The 18,422-nt window shown below is 43.8% G+C and overlaps 1 protein-coding gene across 10 annotated transcripts in view; it reads left to right on the forward strand.

Annotated features, from left to right (window-relative positions):
* The window catches only part of LOC144614886 (uncharacterized), a 171,944-nt gene that overhangs the window by 6,608 nt on the left and 146,914 nt on the right, over positions 1–18,422 (forward strand). For 9 of the 10 annotated variants that reach the window (XR_013553153.2, XR_013553157.2, XR_013553154.2 and 6 more), the window contains 3 exons: positions 400–510; positions 619–856; positions 15,494–15,681. The gene's annotated coding sequence lies outside the window, so the exon portion shown is untranslated. Of the gene's footprint in view, positions 1–399; positions 511–618; positions 857–15,493; positions 15,682–18,060; positions 18,336–18,422 lie in introns of those variants that run through there. The other variant, XR_013553160.2, reaches the window with a different exon arrangement.

The following is an 18,422-nucleotide window of genomic DNA, read 5'->3' on the forward strand; positions in this document are numbered from 1 at the left end:
ATTGTTCAGCATGTGATTGGTGCTCAATGAGCCTATTTTGTCTACAAATGTGTGCTCTGTACAGTTGCACGGGATCCCTACTCCTTTTATGCAGAACCCTTTCTCCCAAAGATTTCGGTGAAACTAACTTCACCTAAACTTGCCCTTTGATATGTTCATGTATGCACATTTCAGCCTATGCATAGCTGCTCCACTGGGCCCTTGTGTGCACACCTTTAAGGCCATAAACCATAGACTTGGTGCACATTTGGAAGCTAGGCTCTGGGCTCTTGCACCTATAGAACTGTCCATCCAGGCGGACAGGAATCATTTGCTGATCTGAGGTCTGCTTTTCTCTTTCTTTCTTTCTTTCTTTCTTTCTTTCTTTCTTTCTTTCCTTTCACCTTCCCTGCTTTATAGATGGCAAACCTTTCCTACAGAAGCTGCCCATCAGACCAGTGAAACCCGCAGGACGAAAAGTTCTATTCAAGAAGGGAACAACAAGGAGGAAAAAAAGGTCAACATTCCCAGGTAAAACTAAAACAAATGTGTATCATCTATCGTTTGCTTTTACATGTCTGAATGAACAACTTCCCCAAATCTATGTAAACTACAACGCTTCATAAAATTCTGTTCCAGTGAACCAATGAACACAAGCACGCCCCGACATAATTAAAAGCGAACCCAGCCAAAGGCAGCTGTGAGAAGGCAAAGAAAGATAGGCAGGAAGGTGCTATCCCTGGCTGTGACTCTGCAGTCGTGTGAGGGGAAGAAAGCCAGAGAAATGGAATGGGCTGAACTAGCAGAGAAACATCGAGAAGGCTGACAATTTTAGAACCGGAGACAGCTGACTAGCTATTTACTCATCCCAAAAAAGGTATTCTCTGGGACCCTCCGAAAGCTCGAGATACGTAATCAGGGTGTTTCGTGGAGCAAGATAAGGGAGAGGTTGCCAGCTTGGGGTGTCTGTGGGCCCGATCCCTGGTGAATGAACCCATGGGTTGGGAGGAGATATTCCCTGAATGAGGGAGAGCTCATGCATCACCCCTAGAGGCCTGTCCCCCCTAAGGTTTGTGGATATCTGTGGGCAAGTATGGAAGGCTCCTGCTTTCTGGTTACTCTCTGTACCTGGGGGAGAGGCCTCTAGGGGACAAAACAGAGAACCCCAAGACAACTCCAGAGAAACCCGCATCTGGGACCAAGCTGTAGGGAGACAGGTGACACCGACTGACCTTTCACTCCCAAAGGCCCTCATGGTACAAACAGCACTTTGGCCTACACTTGAGAAGGTGGTGGGGAGATGGGGGCAGAGGCTGAGGGGGGAAAGAGTATGTGTGGGGGGACAGAGTTTGGAGGGGCCAGGGATGGGTAGGGGGACAGTGTCTGTGGGGGTGGGAGGGGAGTGGGTGGGGGTGAGGAAAGAGTATAGGTGGAGGTCGACAAGGTGGCAGAGTTAGGGGGAGAGTGCCACTGGGAGTACTAGGGGTGACCGGAAAGGTAGGGGAGGAGCACCAGTTCCCCCACCAGGTGGCTTGCTGGGGGCTAAGTGGCACGTGGGAGTGTGGTTGGAGGACTGAAAGGGAGTCAGGAGAAAAGGTCCAGAGGCGACATGTGGCCTTTGCTGAAGCCTGGATGAAGGGCGCAGCAACTAGGTTTCCTCAGGCCCTCACCAGTCTCGCTGAGACAGGAAGCCACTGGCTGGCTTACTAGTCCCAGCTTGACCCGAAGGCCTAGGACCCCCTGTGAGGCCCGGCCTCACTGGGTGGGGCATCCGGGGGGTCTCCCGCTGGGGATGCCCCCCCCCCACAGGCAGGCCTGCACCCTGCTCCCCTCTCCTACCTCCAGCCCTGCCCTCCCCCCCTCTCCCAGCAGGACGTCCCCTGAAGTGCCTCCATCCCCACTCTAGGCCCAGGGTTGCTTCTGAGCCCCAGGTCTCCCTGGGCACTCTTCTTTCCCTCCCAGATAAGACGCCTTCACCCCTTCATCTCCTCCATGCTAATCTTCTGCTAGTGGTGCCTGAGGCGGGGAGGGCGGGTAGCAGGCAGAGGGCAAGAGAGGGCCCATAGCCCAAAGTGGACTCAAAGAGAAGGGAATGACACAATTCAACAGAGAGCTAACGTTTGCAAGACATGGCTAAGAATGGCAGTTGGTGACCCTGTTGAGGGAGCCGAGTCTTAGCCATTGGGGTCTTAGCCAACATGGGGAGATCATTATCATGTGTGGGATTTAGTTGAGCCTCTGAAACTTCAATTAGGAACACAAGCCTAGAAGAATCTGGATGAGGGGCAAACGCGTCCACACGTAATCCTCTCGGTATCCCAGTGGTCTTTCTGTGAGACTTCAGAAGGAGGCAAACAGACGAAGTGAGAAACGATGATAGGCAGGTCGGCATTTATTGAGCACTTCCAGTGCCATAACTGTGCCAGATGCTTTATACCCAGCACTGCCATTTTCTTAATTCTAAAATGCCATGGATTAGAAGATGCACTGACAATGTAAAGATGAGAGAGAAGGAAAACACAGTGACCTTAAATGCACAATAGGTGGTAAAACATACTGATTTCAGGAACGTAATAAAATATGAGAAAACAGGAATCTCAGAAGTGAAGAAACAAAGTCTATTAAGCGTAGTTGTCTCAGCAGCCCTGATAGGAATTATCCCCACTGTATGGATGAGTAAACTGAGACTGTGGAAGCTTTCACCACTTGCTCAAGGCCACAGAACCTGTAAGTAGCAGTCAGCAGTGACGCCCGGTCTGCCTGCGGTCAGAACCAGAACAGTCTCTCCCAGGGCACGTAACCTCTGCAAGATTGGGCTCCTTCAGCTTTTTTCCTAGCCCGGGTTCTGTCTGGACCCTTTTGCCACCGGCGACCCCTCCCCCACCCTCTAAGCTCTGGAGATTTCCAGGAGGAGAAAGTAATTCATTGGGGAGAAAAGGTACAAAATAGTCAAATTACATTCTTCAGATTCAAATAGAGTCTTTAAAAGGGTAAAAATCCATGCATGCCAGGTTTTGCTGTGCACTGCAGGAAGTCGATGAATTCAAGGATCCCTGTATTGCTGAAAATAGAATTGTAAAAAATAAAAGGGGTGGGGGGAGAAAGTGAACGAAACTAATCCTATTAAACGTGGTAGCATGTTTTTGTGGCACGCAGGGAGAGATTAAGCACAGGAAAGGGGATAAGTACTGCTTCAGTTTCACTAAACTAATGTGACAACTTGTCATTGGAAATCTTTGCAGCCTGTTAGTAGATGACTAGCTGATTCAGAAGTGTTTTCTATCCTTCCCTTTGTGTCTCCCGTGAGGTTTTTTTTTTTTTTTTAATTTTCTTTCTTTTCCTGTTTCTTTCTTACCCATGCTGCTCTATTTTGCTTTTTAATCCTTCGTGTCTCCTTCAAGTCAAAACATTTAGCTGGCTCTAATCAAGATTTGGTTTTGAAGATGCCCTTTGACCTCGAGTTGCCCAGAGAAGCCCCGGAGGGGACTGCTCTCCATCCCCAACCCAGCTTCTGTCCTGTGACTTGAAAACCCGAGTTTCTGGGGGAACACTCTCATTTCAGATGTTTCGACCTTCTCCTCTCCCCTTTCTCCTTTTCCTTTTTTGTTTGCACCTTCTGTTCTCTCCTGTTTGACTTTCATTTCCGTGCTTCTGGTTTTTTTTTTTTTTTCCTCCTGTTTGACTTTCATTTCCATGCTTCTGGGTTTTTTTTTCCCTCACTTTCCCTTTCTCCTCTTATCTTTCCTAATTTCCTTCCTGTCACCTGCTTTCTTTGCATCTTCTCTTTCATTTCTTCCTTAGAATTTCTTTTCCCTCCTCAGTGTACCCCGGTAGCTCTCTTAGTGTTTCTTTCCTTCGGCTAAGACTGTTACATTCCTCGAGAAAAGTTGTGAATCCCTCCCAGTGGTGTCCATGTTATAGCAGTGACTGCAGCTGAAGTGGGCAGTGTCCTGGGGACCGGGAAGCCCCAGGGCCCATCACAGACAGGCAGGGAACAAAAGGCCGATCTAAATCAAGAGGAAGGCAAGAATTTTAGGCTCGGTCACTGTCTTTCCAAAGCAGGTGTCTGGCTTGTTTGGAAATGTCGCTGACAGTCCCTCTCCCTCTTGCTTTGGCATCACCCTCTCCCCCGTTCCTCCTCCCTCCCCCGCTCCAACTTTCCCCACTGGCTTACCACCAGAGGCGAGATGTTGAGTCAATGGAAAAACAACATTCGCCAACATTAAAGGGAGACTGTTTAGAAAAGGAAGGCCCTGCTGAGGTGCAGAGGAAGCCTGTACATTAACACGGGCCACCTCTTATCTGGGGCAGCTGGGTCTCAGCTGCCTGGGCTGATTCCCTGGCTTTGCCAAGAGGCCTTCGGCAGAGAGGCTGCCTTGCAGAGTGGGAGGGGGGTGGGGTGGGGGTGGGGGACTGCTCCTTCTCATCCAGGACCAGAGCATCCCAATCACTTTTAGAGACAAAAAGTCATGGCTTCTCTCCCAGGGACTTAATGGGTGTGTGTGTGGCGGGGGGAGGCAGGGGGAACCTGGACCAATAAGTAAAGTCTTGCAAAAGGCTACAGGTCCTCTGGGCCTTTGCCTCTGGACACTCCTCACCATAAACCAGACTCCTCTCATTTCCAGTCCTTTTGCAGACTCCCCAGTGCCGTACCAACTGGCTGTTCTGACCTGAACGTGAATTGTAGGGAAAGACATGCTAAAGTGACCCAAAGGAGAATTTAAAAGAAAAAACAAAACACGTGGGTAGGTTCACCCTGGCTCTAAATTGCTTACCGTTAAGTCTTGAGCCAGCTGCCGATGGAAAGATAAGGTAAATCCCTAATCAGTCAATAATTAACCGAAGTTCCATGAATGGGCCAGTCGGCCAAATCCTGCTGACACCTTCAGATCCCTGCTTTAGTGGGATGCTTAGGTAGAACCTTCCGATAGACCCCACTCGTGGATCCCCATGAGGGGCAAAATGATGCCGGTACCTGCCAGTGAAATCTTTTCTTAGGCTCACTCCTTTGGATAACATCTGCAGATTTCACTTTGGGAAATGTGTGTGTGTGTGTGTGTGTGTGTGTGTGTGCGCGCGCGCGCACGCACGTGTGTCAGACAGAACAGCTTGGAGATCCATTCTGGTTCCAGGTCAGTTTGAACCAAATCCCAGATGTGTTCTGATCGTTACTCCCTTAGTCTTCCTAGAGGACTGTATCTTTTTTTTTTTCCTGCTTTTCCCATCATTGTAGTTTCTTCCCAGTGCCTATAGATATTTCTGTTCCTTGTCTCTCAAGGTCAGTGTGTCTTCAATTTGTGGTAAAAGCAGAGATGCACTTTAAGTGATAAGCAGCCGCATAGCCCTACCAAAGCAGGAGAATAATTTTCAAATTTTAAGTAAGTAGAAAATTAAACGACAAATAAATACTGATTTTGGTGCTTCTGGCAGGCCAGGTTCTTTTCACTTCCTACGGAAGCAAATTTTTAGTAAGGGGCTTAATTCTTAAATGGTTCTAATTTCCATTTTTTGGTTTTGCTTTGCTTTGTTATTCTGTACAGCATTTAGTGTATTATGATATGTGCTTGTAGTTATACTATTAGATGAGAAAAATCAGTATATTAAGTGTGGTTTGAATTTCTCCTAAGATCAAGCTGTGGGTCACGACAGGATGCCAGTCTATGAACTTTTCCCCTAATTTTGTCTGCTCAAGCCATTTGAAAAACAGGTTCTTTTAGACACAGGGGGAGTGGGGTGCAAGAGTGTGGCTCGATGTGGTTCCATCTCCATGCTGGGAGAAAAACAACAAAGATTGAACGTTTGTCTACGAAGGTGTCACAAGGGTGTTATTCCTTCATGTCAAAGATGATGCATCCATTTACACTTCCGTTGGTTCCACAGCTCAGCCTCCGTGATCACCAACACATTGTTCTTCTCTCCTAATAGGACTCAGTAGTCTGGGTGCTCAATTAATCTTTGGCTGCTTGGGGGAATTGCCAATGAGTGGAAGTTCCGCCAATGATCTGTGACACCCTTTTCAACAAACATTAATTGAATGACATTTCTTTTTTCCCCACATCATCCATCTGTCCTTTCTTATGCAACTTGTGAGTTTCAAAAGGGCAGAAGGCAAGCTTTCTTTTGGTCACACATTTGGCCTAAGAAGACAATCTAAGAATTAAACAACATAATCTACCACAGCCTTATACATAAGTCTAGAAGATTCATCGGCCTGAAACAACATGTTAAATATAAAACCGGCTAGGGCCAGCCGTCTTTTTCTCTTTGCCTATTAAAACTTCTTGCTTTCATCAAGGTGGTAAGTGGTTACATTCAATGTTATGACAATCATTTGGGGATACAAGTGGGAATGGGAAAGATAAGAAGAAAAACAGTGAGAATTTTTTTTTAAACTAGTCATTAAATTTGTAGGTAAACCTGGGATCTAGGTAAACCTGAGATCCAGTTTTCTTGGGCTTTATGTTAACTTTTGATTATTTTAAAATAGGAAAAAGTATCTCACCTATAAGAGGGCTGGTAAGTAAAGCAGAGGACATACATCATGCTGTCTGTGTGGTCATGTTGCTTGGATATTAAAATGAGATTTAAAAAAAATGAAACTGGAATCTATTTTTCAACAGGTTGAAAGGCATTTATAATTACACTAATAATTTGTGAGTATCATACTAATGAGGATAGGGAAATGTAGACCTTGACATTGGCACGTTTCGTTACACTCACTATGAAAAAGATGTTTACCCCTCGAGAGTTTCTTAAGAAAAAGAAAAATCAATCTCCATCAATGAGCAATATTTTTCTCCCCAAGGGATATTGATTTGAACATTGACTTCGCAATGGGTGAGTTATTTCCTTCAGGCCCCCTGTTATGAATTGTTAGGTGACATGTCTTTTATGAGCCAATAAACATGTTGTTTCTAGTATAGTAATCTTGTCAGGGAGATTCCAACTTCTGAGCTGTGGTTGGTTTGGGATATTTCAGCTTTTGGATGTCTGCGTTAAGTATTTCTATGGGATATATTCCAAGTTTAAAAAGCAATATTGCTCATCTCCCTTATTTTTTAAACGAAGAGTAGCCTTTCAGTACTTCTGAGGGAAAATCAGGTGGCAGTGAATAATTCCCTTTTCTGCTTGCTCCTCAGCTTTGTGTCCTCTCAGCTTGTGCATGGACCCATGACTCATGTGTAGTCATACAAATGTCTTCATGGCTCCCTTTTCTCCCTTTACATAACGGTACAATGTTGGTATCTCTAATTCTGAAAATAAACCAGATTGTCCATTTGCCAGAGGAACCAGTACGTCAAGGAACATCGTGATGGGTGGAAGCAGAGGAAAGGATAAGTGGCGTTGGATGCTTGTTGACACGAATGAGCGTTTTTTCAATTCATCTGTCAGGATTTGTGTGCACTGCATTTTCTTGATGAGCTCCTTGAAGGACGAATTTAGAATTTACATTAGATCGCCTTAGGGTCGATTCGTCCATCCGTTCGTTCTTGAACGAATATTAACCTGTGCCCATATCATGTGCCACACACCATACTCAGCACTGATGATAAAGAAGACCCATCTGAGGCTTTCACAGTGTGCTTGGGAAGGCATCGGGTCGGATAGTTCTGGATACATGTTGACACAAAATACTTTAGGAGCCCTGAGGCTTATTTCACAGAAGCTGGGAGTAGCAAGGAAGCCTTCAGGGAAAAGTTAAGCAAAAGCGTTAATTCATCGGACCATGGGCTCAGGAGAGGAACAGAAGCGTGTGTCCCCGTTGCAAAGGGAGCGGAATCCTAAGCAAGTCACTGTATCCCCCTGAGCCTTAGTTTCCTTGTCTGCAAACTGGGAATAGTGATACCTGCCTTCTGAGATTGAAGGTTAAGTGAGATTGCATGAAGAGGCCTCGACACCGTGCACAAACTCGACACTGCATAAATGTCTGCTAGAAAGGTATGATAAAGTGACACCTTAGCACACTCTCTAATATTAATCCAGCAAATATTTGTTGGGCACTGACCAGGTATCATGCCCTAGTGCTGGGTTCTGGGCAAAAGACCAGCAGTTCGTCAGGAGACACCATGAGGATGGAGCGAGAGATAGAATGACAGGTGGCTCCTGCGAGGCGTGGAGGAGGCACACTTCTGTGCGTGGCGGGCCTGAGCTGGTCTCTTACTGCTGGAGTCCAGAGCACCAGGGGCGGCCTGAAGGAGGAAGAGCCAGCAAAAGTCGGTCTTGCCCGACCAGGAAGGGGCTTGTGGGGCAGTGATGGCCTCAAAACAGGAAAGAGACAGACAGATTTGTTCATCTGTGATTTCTCAGTTTCCTCTAAGTTTTCCCACGGGTGTTCCTTGCCTTTCTGTAGCTGGATCGCGGCCTCTTCAGAAACCAAGAAGCCCATCTGTTTGCTGTTGCCTGTTCTAATGTGGCGCCTCTGATATACCCTCAGTGAACGTGGCTAGGTCTTTATACTTCCCTCTTCTCCACATGCTGAAATTTTCCAGTCCTTTCTGAAGCCCAGTCAGTTTCAGAGTGCTCAGATTTAAGTGCTTGCTTGTGTGCTTATTGAAGAGATTCGTGAATTGAGAGTTGTGATCGTGTCACTGCCTAAAACTCTTCATATTGCTCTTAGGATAAAGTCCAAGGTCCTGAATGTGTGCCACGAGACTTTTCATCATCTGGCTTCTGTCCTGGGCTCCTGCCTCACCTCCTGGAACTCCCCATTCTCCCCACGTCTCCACGTCACTGGCTTTTCTCCTGTTACCTCAGCACTGCTGGTACCTTTATCGTGTTGCTGCCTTTGTTTGAAAGGCCTCCCCAATCCCTTCTCCAGACAAACTCCTCTCTTTAGTTAGGGTCCCACTTAAAAGTCATTCGCTCAGGAAAGGCCTCCCTCATTTCCTAGGTTAGATGATCTAATGATACCAGCTCACATCACCTATGGTTTTCTTTTCTTCTGCTTACCCTAAGTGAAATAAGTTATTTGAGCACAGACCTTATTCACCCAACAAATACTCTCTGAGGCCTTCAGAGAATGGCCTAGATGTTGGGAATACCACACAGGAAGACAAAGTCTCAGCCCTTGGAGCTTGTAAGTGAGGCAACAAGCAAGAAGCACATGAGGATGGGATATAATGTCAGTGATATAAACACTCTGGAAAATAGTGAAGCTGGGTAAGGGGATGGAGAGGGCTTGAAGATAAGTTGGGAATTAAAAGAGGGAAGGCTTGTGGTTGTCTGGTTCAGTGTAGAATTCCCAATGCCCAACACAATGTCTGGCATCCAAAAAGGACCTTGCAAATATTTGCTCATTGAGAATCATCTTGGTTCAAGTAAGCCTGAAGGAATGAAGGGTTGAATTAGGCTAATGCAGTGGTGCTTGCTTCTCCCCAAGTTCCCTGACTGTATCTGGGACAGTGTAGTCTGCGTGTTTACCCTACATCCAATGGGAATCCACGTCAAACCTATGTCCCTGTTAAAGTCTACGATAGTCATAACTTTTGTGTGGTAGCCTTGCACACTTTCTTCTTAACCACCACAGGCCAAATAGCAACTGGTTGGTGAATGAAATATTTATGCTTTGGAGAAATCTTGATGTTCTAATCAGTTTCTATTTATATAATGATCAACTATGCCTATGAGGAGGAGGAGAGTTTTTTCTGTGATCTCTGTGCATCTAAGTGACTAATGAAGTCAATCTGGACTTGGCAGATTTTGCCACAACTTGGACAGACGTAGCACCCATGATGTCGTGTCACTTCTCAGCTTGCTGGTTGCCTTGTTCCCACTGCTGTGATCTCATGTTTGGCATTTTCCTTTCAAAGTGTTATCTTCCCATTTCGCATGGTCCCTCTGTGTGGCTCAGGCTTAAGGCACTGTCTACCACTTGTCTTTCAACCAATCTTGTCTTCTTAAAGAATATTCTGAAGACCAAACATTCTGTTAGCTTTAGTTTGTTTTAATTTTGGAGGAGCCGAGGGGGTGGGAAGAGGAGAGGGGAATTCATACTTTCGCAATTTTTTTCTTAATTTGAATGACAGAGCTGGACCGCGGGGCTGAGTTTGAATTGAGATTCAGACAAATTGGGTTCGTTCTCTATAGTCTTGGTTAAAGAAAATTTGCACAGCACGAAGGAAATGAGCAAAAGAATGGTTCGGATTCTCTTCTGTGGACCCTAGCGTACCTTTTCTTTTGTGCTGGCCCCACAACTCCCGTGAAACAGCATCTTTCCCTGCCCTGGGGGCCTCTTCTGGTTTTGCACTGTTATAGGAATTCATTGCTTTGTTTGTATCACTCTTTGGACCAAAAAAGCCGATCAAAGTCCATACTCTTAAGTTCACTTTGGCTCCAATCCCTGCTGTTTTGTCTGTCCCACCCCTTTCTGTGTATCACACTGTTTATCTCCACAACCAGATCTCAGAATCCCCAGCAGAAAATCACATAGTTTGTATCTGCCATTAACCAGCTTCCCCAACCACCCCATGCCCTAATCAGAGGCCTTCCGATAGTTGCTGCTCAGGGGTTTGGGTAAGAATAAGATCGGAAAGAAATGGAATATATTTCCAGCTTCACGCGGTTTCCTTCAATCTTATCAGTTTGTAATTATATATTTACTTATCTTTTTACGTATTGACGGCTCTACCTTCCCTCCAGCAATAAGCCTCATAAAGGCTGGAAAATGTGTCTGCTTTGTTGACCAAGGTATGCCTGATGCTGGCCAGAGTAAACATATTTAATGAATCTCTGTGGAATATAGGAGTGACTATAGAGAAGAAGGAGCTTATTCAGGGTGGATTTTCACTTACCCTTAAGAAGTGAAATGAAAGCAAACTTTGGTGGTTTTGTTTAACTGTGGGCAAATTGGTATGGACTGAGAAATTCAATTAACTGTATTCATCAATTTTTGTTTCTGGGCTAGAATCGTCAGACTGAGACCCGGAATTCTTGATTCCCTTTTGTGGCATTAAAAAAAAAAACAACAAAAAAACAAAACAAAAAACCCAACCCAAACCTTGGCATATTACACCACCCAGATTTTTTTTCTTTGTCTCAAAGAAGGCTAAGCTGAACACTAGATTCCTTACCCAGTGCAACAATCAAAAACTCCTAAAACCTCAGCTGCCTTGGATGATGTCACAAAACCCTCAAGAATGCTCACTGCTGAGTTGGGCACAGGCCCAGCAAACACAATTCTTTCTGCCAGTTATTCAGGGTCTTTGACAGATTAGGTGGTCTTTCTTATTCTTTCTTCTTCCTCTTCCCCTCCTCCTCCTCCTTCTCCTCCTCCTCCTCCTTCTTCTTCTTTTTCAACCTCTGAAAAGGCAGTTCAGTTTACCTCTAAGCAAGACATTAGCTCTGACTGCCCCCAAATAACATTTTAATTGGAATCTCAGTCCAAACAAATGCCCAGCTTCTTTATTAACCCCAACAGTGTAATTTTTCAACCTCAGACTGATTCAGGGGGAAACTGTCTCACTCAAACTGCCATGCAATGGAACATGGCAGTTTTCCTCAACCAGTCTCTCTTCTGACCTTGATTTGAACCTTAATCTCTTCTACCCGTGTTTTCTTTATTAGCTGCTCATAGCTGTGGCACAAGACTAATTTTCCTGTTTTTAGACTACCAGTTTACAGAGGTATTTCACTCCCTCTTTGATTCCCAAAAGTAACCAAGATTTCATGGACCTCGTTGGGAAAGGGAAGTTAATACCCATTCTTCACATTTCTTTTTAGGTTTTGTAATTTACCGTAGCTGCTTTGCAAAATATGCTGTAGAATTTTAGACTGTACCTGCTTTGCAAAATGTGCTGTAGAATTTTAGATTGTACTTTTGAGGTACAAAGTTTAGGTACAAAGAAATCATACACTTAATTGTCAGAAAAAAACTAAAAAAAAAAAACCCTTCTAAATGATTACAAAAGACTTTTCATCAATAGACAGGTCCACTCTCATAAAGTGAAAACTAAGGCTATTACCCGAGTAATTTAGGCAAACACAATATGTTTTTTTTTTATTAGAAATCTCTAATCTTTTGGGGGAGATACGAATTATCCAGATAATTGCTTCAATTCCTTCATTTTTATGCTGAAATATAATCAATGAGTAATGACAGAGAAAATAATTTTTTCTCAATTATACATCTGCATTTTTTGACGTTGGTAAAATGATCCAAATTAAAAAGAAAAAAAAAAGGCACCCTTTTCAATAACAATGAAAAAAAAACGTGTTTATTTGGAGTATACCTTAATATAGCAGAACTATGTAGGTAGAAAAACAGTGCTTATGATCGTGTGCTCAATTAGATTTATTATAGGTTTTTGTACTTTTTGGCATTAGCATGAAAGCATATTGGTTATTAGTTTTTATAACCTAATTGGAGGCTTTGAATCTAGTTACCCCTCTGTTCTCAGCTTCATACAATAGTTTGTTGATTGCAAAAATTACATTTCTGTGACTTTAAAGTCCTAGAACTAGGTCTGCCACTGCAAGTTGGGGATTCAGCCTGGTGTTTGGAGGGCAGGGACCATGTGCCCTCTGGGTGTGAGGGGGTAGGCAGCTGGGAACAATTGTCTGTCCCCCGCGGTGTTCAGTGGCATTAGCAGCACGTTGGCATGATAAACTTTGCCTTCATTTCACTGGCTCAAACAATTAGTGGGATTGAATCAGAGTTCTCCCAGATCATAGTTTATTATATGTTATTAAATTCCATTATTCAAGAAGTTGCCGCTCTGATTATAAAACTTCCCAGCATATCCTGCAAAGCTCTCATCTCCATCCCTGGCGCATTTCCTTTTACATTTATCTTTTGCTTCTCTGATAGACAAGCTTTTTTTTCTCTCTCTCTCTCTTTCTTTTTCTTTCCCCTTGGTACTTATTTAAAGAGCTAAGAGCTAATTTGAAAATACATCTACGAAAGGACAACAAAAATGAGATGTGAAAAAAAATGGGTGAAGATTCTTAATTAGTCCATTATTTGACACGCACGATTTAACATGGTATGCTTAGCATTGTGCATTCCCCAAAAGAACAAGGCTCTTTTTTTTTTTTTTTATCCCAATCTTTAACTCCCTCTCATTCATTATATCCCTTCTTGTCACTTTCCATTAGCTGATCATGACATCCTTTGCTGGAAGGGCGAGCAAGCAGATTACTTCCAAACTGGTGTAAGTGACACTCAAAAGACTGGCCTAAAGGGGGTTCTGTGATAGCAACAAGCTCTTCAGCCCCTGGAGTTGGAGAATGTCATTTCAATAATATATTGGAGTCCATTGTCACGTCCTTTCTGTAGCGACTTGGCAACTCCCCAGAAGTGGCAGGAATGGTTCTTCTACCGTGATAGAATCTAATGTTACCACTGTTGCTGATGATAGAAATAATAATAATAATAATAAATTATTATTATGAAGAATTATTTATAAGTATATAAATAATAAAAATCATTATTATTACTATTTACTTAGCCAGTCTAACTCTTCATCTTGCATTTTGCATTTTACAGATGAGGAAACTGAGGATCAAAGTAGCTAAATAAATTGTCCATGGTCCCACAGCTGATAAGTAGCAGAGCTGGGATTTTAATTGTGAGGTCTGATAGACTCCAGGCTATGCCTCTTACTGCTAGAGCAGGTTACACATAACACACCAACTTTTAGGAAACATCACCATGTCTCCCTAAGTCTAAAAGAGTAAAGAGATGATCAACAGAGCATTCATTTTAACACAACTGAAAAATAACCTGTCACCAGGCACTTTCGAATGAGGGTGGAGAGGACTGAATGAAGCAGCCAGGGACGAAACACACATGCGCAAATGGTGCTGACTAAGAAGAAAAGGGAAAGTCTGAGGCTCTGATCAGGTCAGCCCTGGAGATGCAAACTGTTCCCAGCACATCTTCCCTGCCCCCAACAAGCCCCTCTCTTACCCTCAAAAGCCTGACCCTGGGAATCATCCTCAGCCTTGGAAGGGCACCGGCCCAGGAAGAGCTGAATGGTTGCAGATAACAAGTCACAATGAACTCTGATCCGAACAGCACTGGGACCAGTCCCGGCTGCCGCTCATGCCTCATACCGGCGTCCAGCCTTCTACGCTCCTCTGTTCCTGAGAAAACATGTTTCCTTCATTCACCAAATTTTAGCCTCTTTCCTTCATTAAGCATGTTTTATCTTCTTTTCCCACCAATCTTTGAAATATTTTCATTATAAAATAGAGAATAGGGAAATACAGATCAATACATTAAATAAGAGTTACCTGTTTTTCTACTAGCAGGAGAAAATTGATAGTCCTATGGTGTATGTCTGTTTTGTTTAAGATATTTATTTATTTATTTATTCATTCATTCATTCATTCATTTATTTATTTATATGTATATAGTAGGCAGTAAAACAGGGCAGACTGAAATCGGACCACCCATCTTTAAATGTAGACACTGTCACCAGCCGTGTGACCTAACCTCTCTGGACCCTAGTTTTCTCGTATGTCAAGTACCTCCCTCAAAAAGCTGTTGTGACAATGATCTGATGTGTGTGAAGTAGCTGGACCATGGGGAATCACTTCCTGCATCTAGTTGCGGTTACATACACGTTCGTCAATGTTCTTGCTCTGTTTCTGACCATGCTCCAGCCTCCTTGATTCCAAGCCTGTAGCTAACTTCGTCCTCAGCCACGATTCTGTCCCTTTTCAGTCCGTTTGGTGTGATCAGCTTCCCCCTTACACTTCACCAGCGATTTTCCCAGTCTCAGTTCCTGTCCGTTTAACCCCAACTCTTAAGTAGGCATCACCAGCCTCTTTTCCCCACTATGTGATGGATGCATTTCTGCCTGGGTGCCCTGCCTGCTCTACCCAAAACCGAGGCAAAGCCTGAGCTCAGCCTTCCTTGTTCCCATCTGGTTGGAAATCCTTGAAGTGAGTGCAGATGGAGGCAATATCACGAGTTTGTGATCATAAAGACAGCAGCAACATCAACCCACAATCTGGGGGCCTCTGGAATGTCATTGAAAAACTAGCGTCAAGACGTGTAGACATACACAATGCCAAAGCAAGTGTATTTGTAATCATTTTAAATGTAAAAAATCATTTTAAATGTAAATGTAAAAAACAATCATTTTAAATGTAAAAAAGAAGGTAATTATGAATGATTTTTTTCATCTTCCCTTTAAAAGCCCTCTGTTGTCAAGGCCACCTTCTCAATGATCTTTGTACTTCTGAGAAGGGGGAAAATATGTGTGTATGTATGTATGTATGTATGTATATTTTAACTGGGGGGAGGGGGAGTAGTGCATGTGCTGGGAGAGCGGTCGGCTGGTGGCAGGAATGGGGAAGAGAGAATTATATTTAATGAAACTGGGAGTTCACATGGACCTTTCAGACTTAAAAAAAAGTGTTGATTTTTACATGCCAAAGGGGCTTGACGGCTCATGGCTTTGGTGTATTTTTCCAGACGGCAGATGCCATTTTGTGTTTTGCATAAACTGACTAAATTTGCTTGCTCTTTGTACATATTTCAGAGGCAACCATTCTTTGCTTTCAATAGGACAGAAGAGCTCCTTGGCATCGGAACCCTCCTGGTCCGGTGAGGGAGGGATGCGGGTCGCTCGTGTATGAGGATACACGGCCATCATCCAAAACTTCCCAGTTCAGGTGGAAGGAAGAGGTTGGACCAGAACTTGGGATCCGAGTTGCCCAAAGGATGGTTCGGACGGTGTGAGTGAGTCACAGAAGGTAAGCTATGCTCAAGAACTTTCAAAAGTTATTTTTCCAGTTTGTCCATTCTTACCTCCATGGAGGACAAATAGGTTCGTTACGCTTTTATTCCAACTCCTCTACGTCTTGCAATTGCTAGTTGTGTGATCCTGTAATTTAGTAACTCTGTGCTTCAGTTTCTGCAAAAAAAGAAAAATTAGGATGATAATAATAAATAACTCATCTCTTAGGATTGTTGTGAAGATTCCATGAGTTAATCCGCATAAAGGTTTCTGAACCGCGTCTGGCATATAGCAAGTGTTCAAGAAATGTTGATAATTATTGTTGATACGATTCATTTCTATGGAAGTTTGCATTTTTGCCTTTATTTTCTGATGATTGTCCTGTCCAGTTCCCATGGCCATTATGCTAATTCTTTGGGTTGGTTTTATGGAAATAGACTGGTAACAGTGGTTAAGCTATTGGCTTTGCCGTCGAACAGAATCAAGTTGAAGTTCTTGAAGTAACAATCAATAACTGTATCTCCTCAAGAAGTGACTTAATTTCTCCAGGCCTCAGTTTCTTCATCTATAAAATAAGGATGACAATAATCATACCTGCTTCATAACGTGACAGTGGTTGAACATTATCTGGCAAAGATGTAAAAGCATGTTGGTATTGTTATTATTTTTGCTGCCCCAAATATACCGAATAGCTCACTTATAGTCAAAAGTGCCTCTAGGAGCTTGTTAGGACCCCAGGGCTCTAGTTTCATGGCAGCTACCTCACCAGAAAAGAGAGCAAACACAGAAATAGAAAGATGCTGTGAGGCCACGACTTTACAGGGACTCTTTGCCACATAATGACACAGATTTGAGAATCGAGTCTTGCTCAACATGGATTCCAACTGAAGTTAGAAAACTCCAATTTCTGAGCAGACCAATCCCAACTCATTACATTGGGGGGTATTCCAAAGGACGGGAACTATTGGGATAGGAACCGCAGCCTTATTTTTCTGTCCTAAACCCCCCACCCCCACCCCCACCCCCGGCCCACATAAAGCACAGAGCCAGGTAGATTGTAAGGAAGCATTAGTGACCCGTGCTGGTTACCTTTCACGGAGGCGTCTGGCTTTTGCCACATTATAAATATTTACGTTTCCCATTTTCGAAAATGTTTGTTTATTTCTTCCTTAAAGCTGAAAATGGATAAAAGTTGCATCAGTGACTGAAAGAAACCCCTCTAGAGTCATGTTATTGAAAACAGTTATTGAAAACCGTCTAGATCACACATGCCACTTTCCTCCAGCAGTGACAGGTAGTCTCCATTAATAACTGAATAAAGAGAAAAACAAAGCTTTTACCCTGAAGCTAGTACAAAACCTGAAACAACCCGAAGAACATGGAACAAGGAAGTCTGAAAAGCATCACCAAACTCGCAGATACTTTGTTGGCTCTGTGACGGTTTTTGGACCGCCCCTTCCTGCCGCTGCGTCACTTCCCACAGTGAGGATAAGAGGGGACTTGAGTTGGGAGAAAAGGCACAGGAATGACTTCCTTTCTCAATTCAGACAAGATAGCAGCTCCACTTTTTGTTCCTGACCTTACGCTTAGAAATTTCTCAGAGTGGAATGCCACGATTCGTTATCATTAACGGGAAAATAAGAGGGGAAGGTAAGAGCAAACAAAAGACAAAAGAAAGTGCATGTCAAAAGAAAAAGAGAAGTTGGAAAGAGCACAAAGCTATATTGTTAACAAGGGGGGAAGAAAGTACAAAGCAGCAAACAAACGAAAGAAACGTCCCAGTCCTGTGCCAGAGGTGGCTAACTGGCCAATGAAGATTCATCCTCCCCTTCTGCCAGGTAGAGGTGTTTCTGGGATGTCAGCAGGAGACTGTATTTCCCAGCCTCTCTTGTGGTGATGTGGGACCATGTGACCAGTTCTCATCAGGGGAGTCTGAGCTGAAATTCAAGAGATATGTGTCACATGGGGGTTCGGTGAAGACTGTGATAGTTTCTCCGTTCTGTCTCTGTCTCTCTGTCTCTGTCCCTCCCTGTCTCTCCATCTTCTGGCTAGATAATGCCAGGGCGGTCTTGATGTCCCCCATGCCTGGAGCCATTACAGGGAAAGAATATGGATTCCTGAATCACTGCTTAGAGAAGAGCAGCCCAGAACAGCTGCCCAACCGGGAATATCCACATTGGACTTTTTTGTGAGTGAGACATAAATGTCCATACGTGAAGCCGCTGAGCTTTTAGGGATTGTTTGTTATACCAGCAATCATTACTTACCTTGACTAATACAGAAATTGCTACGAGAAGGGAGCTCTAGAAGCAGTTGCTTTTTCTTCTCGCCTTTGCTTAAAAACCAGTTAATTATTTCCTGATATCCTCTTTTTCTTCTATTATGTTGTCAACAGCAGCCAATAACAACCAACGCATGCTATTTTTCACCTACGAGCTCCAGAGTCACATGGTCTGACTTCCAAGTTACGAAAAGCAGCAGTTTTGCCAGGTATTTTTCCACTGCATGATATGGATCTGCAGCCATCCAGACTAATATATCTGCTCTGGCACCATGACCGCAAAGTCAACGCCACATATATCAGGGTCTTGTTACAGGACACCAGATCGGGTACTGAAGAGAATAGTCAAGTTTATTCAGGAAAATAGAAGTCTCTTGCGGCAGATGCAATGTAATGTGTTCACCAAATGGTTTCTTTTCCCCGGGCACAGGGGAAGACCACAATCCCCTCTCCTTTGCAAGTTAATTGGGGCCAGA

The sequence above is a fragment of the Panthera onca genome, chromosome F1, assembly GCF_046562875.1.
Source record: "Panthera onca isolate mPanOnc1 chromosome F1, mPanOnc1 haplotype 2, whole genome shotgun sequence".
NCBI classification, from domain to species: domain Eukaryota; kingdom Metazoa; phylum Chordata; class Mammalia; order Carnivora; family Felidae; genus Panthera; species Panthera onca.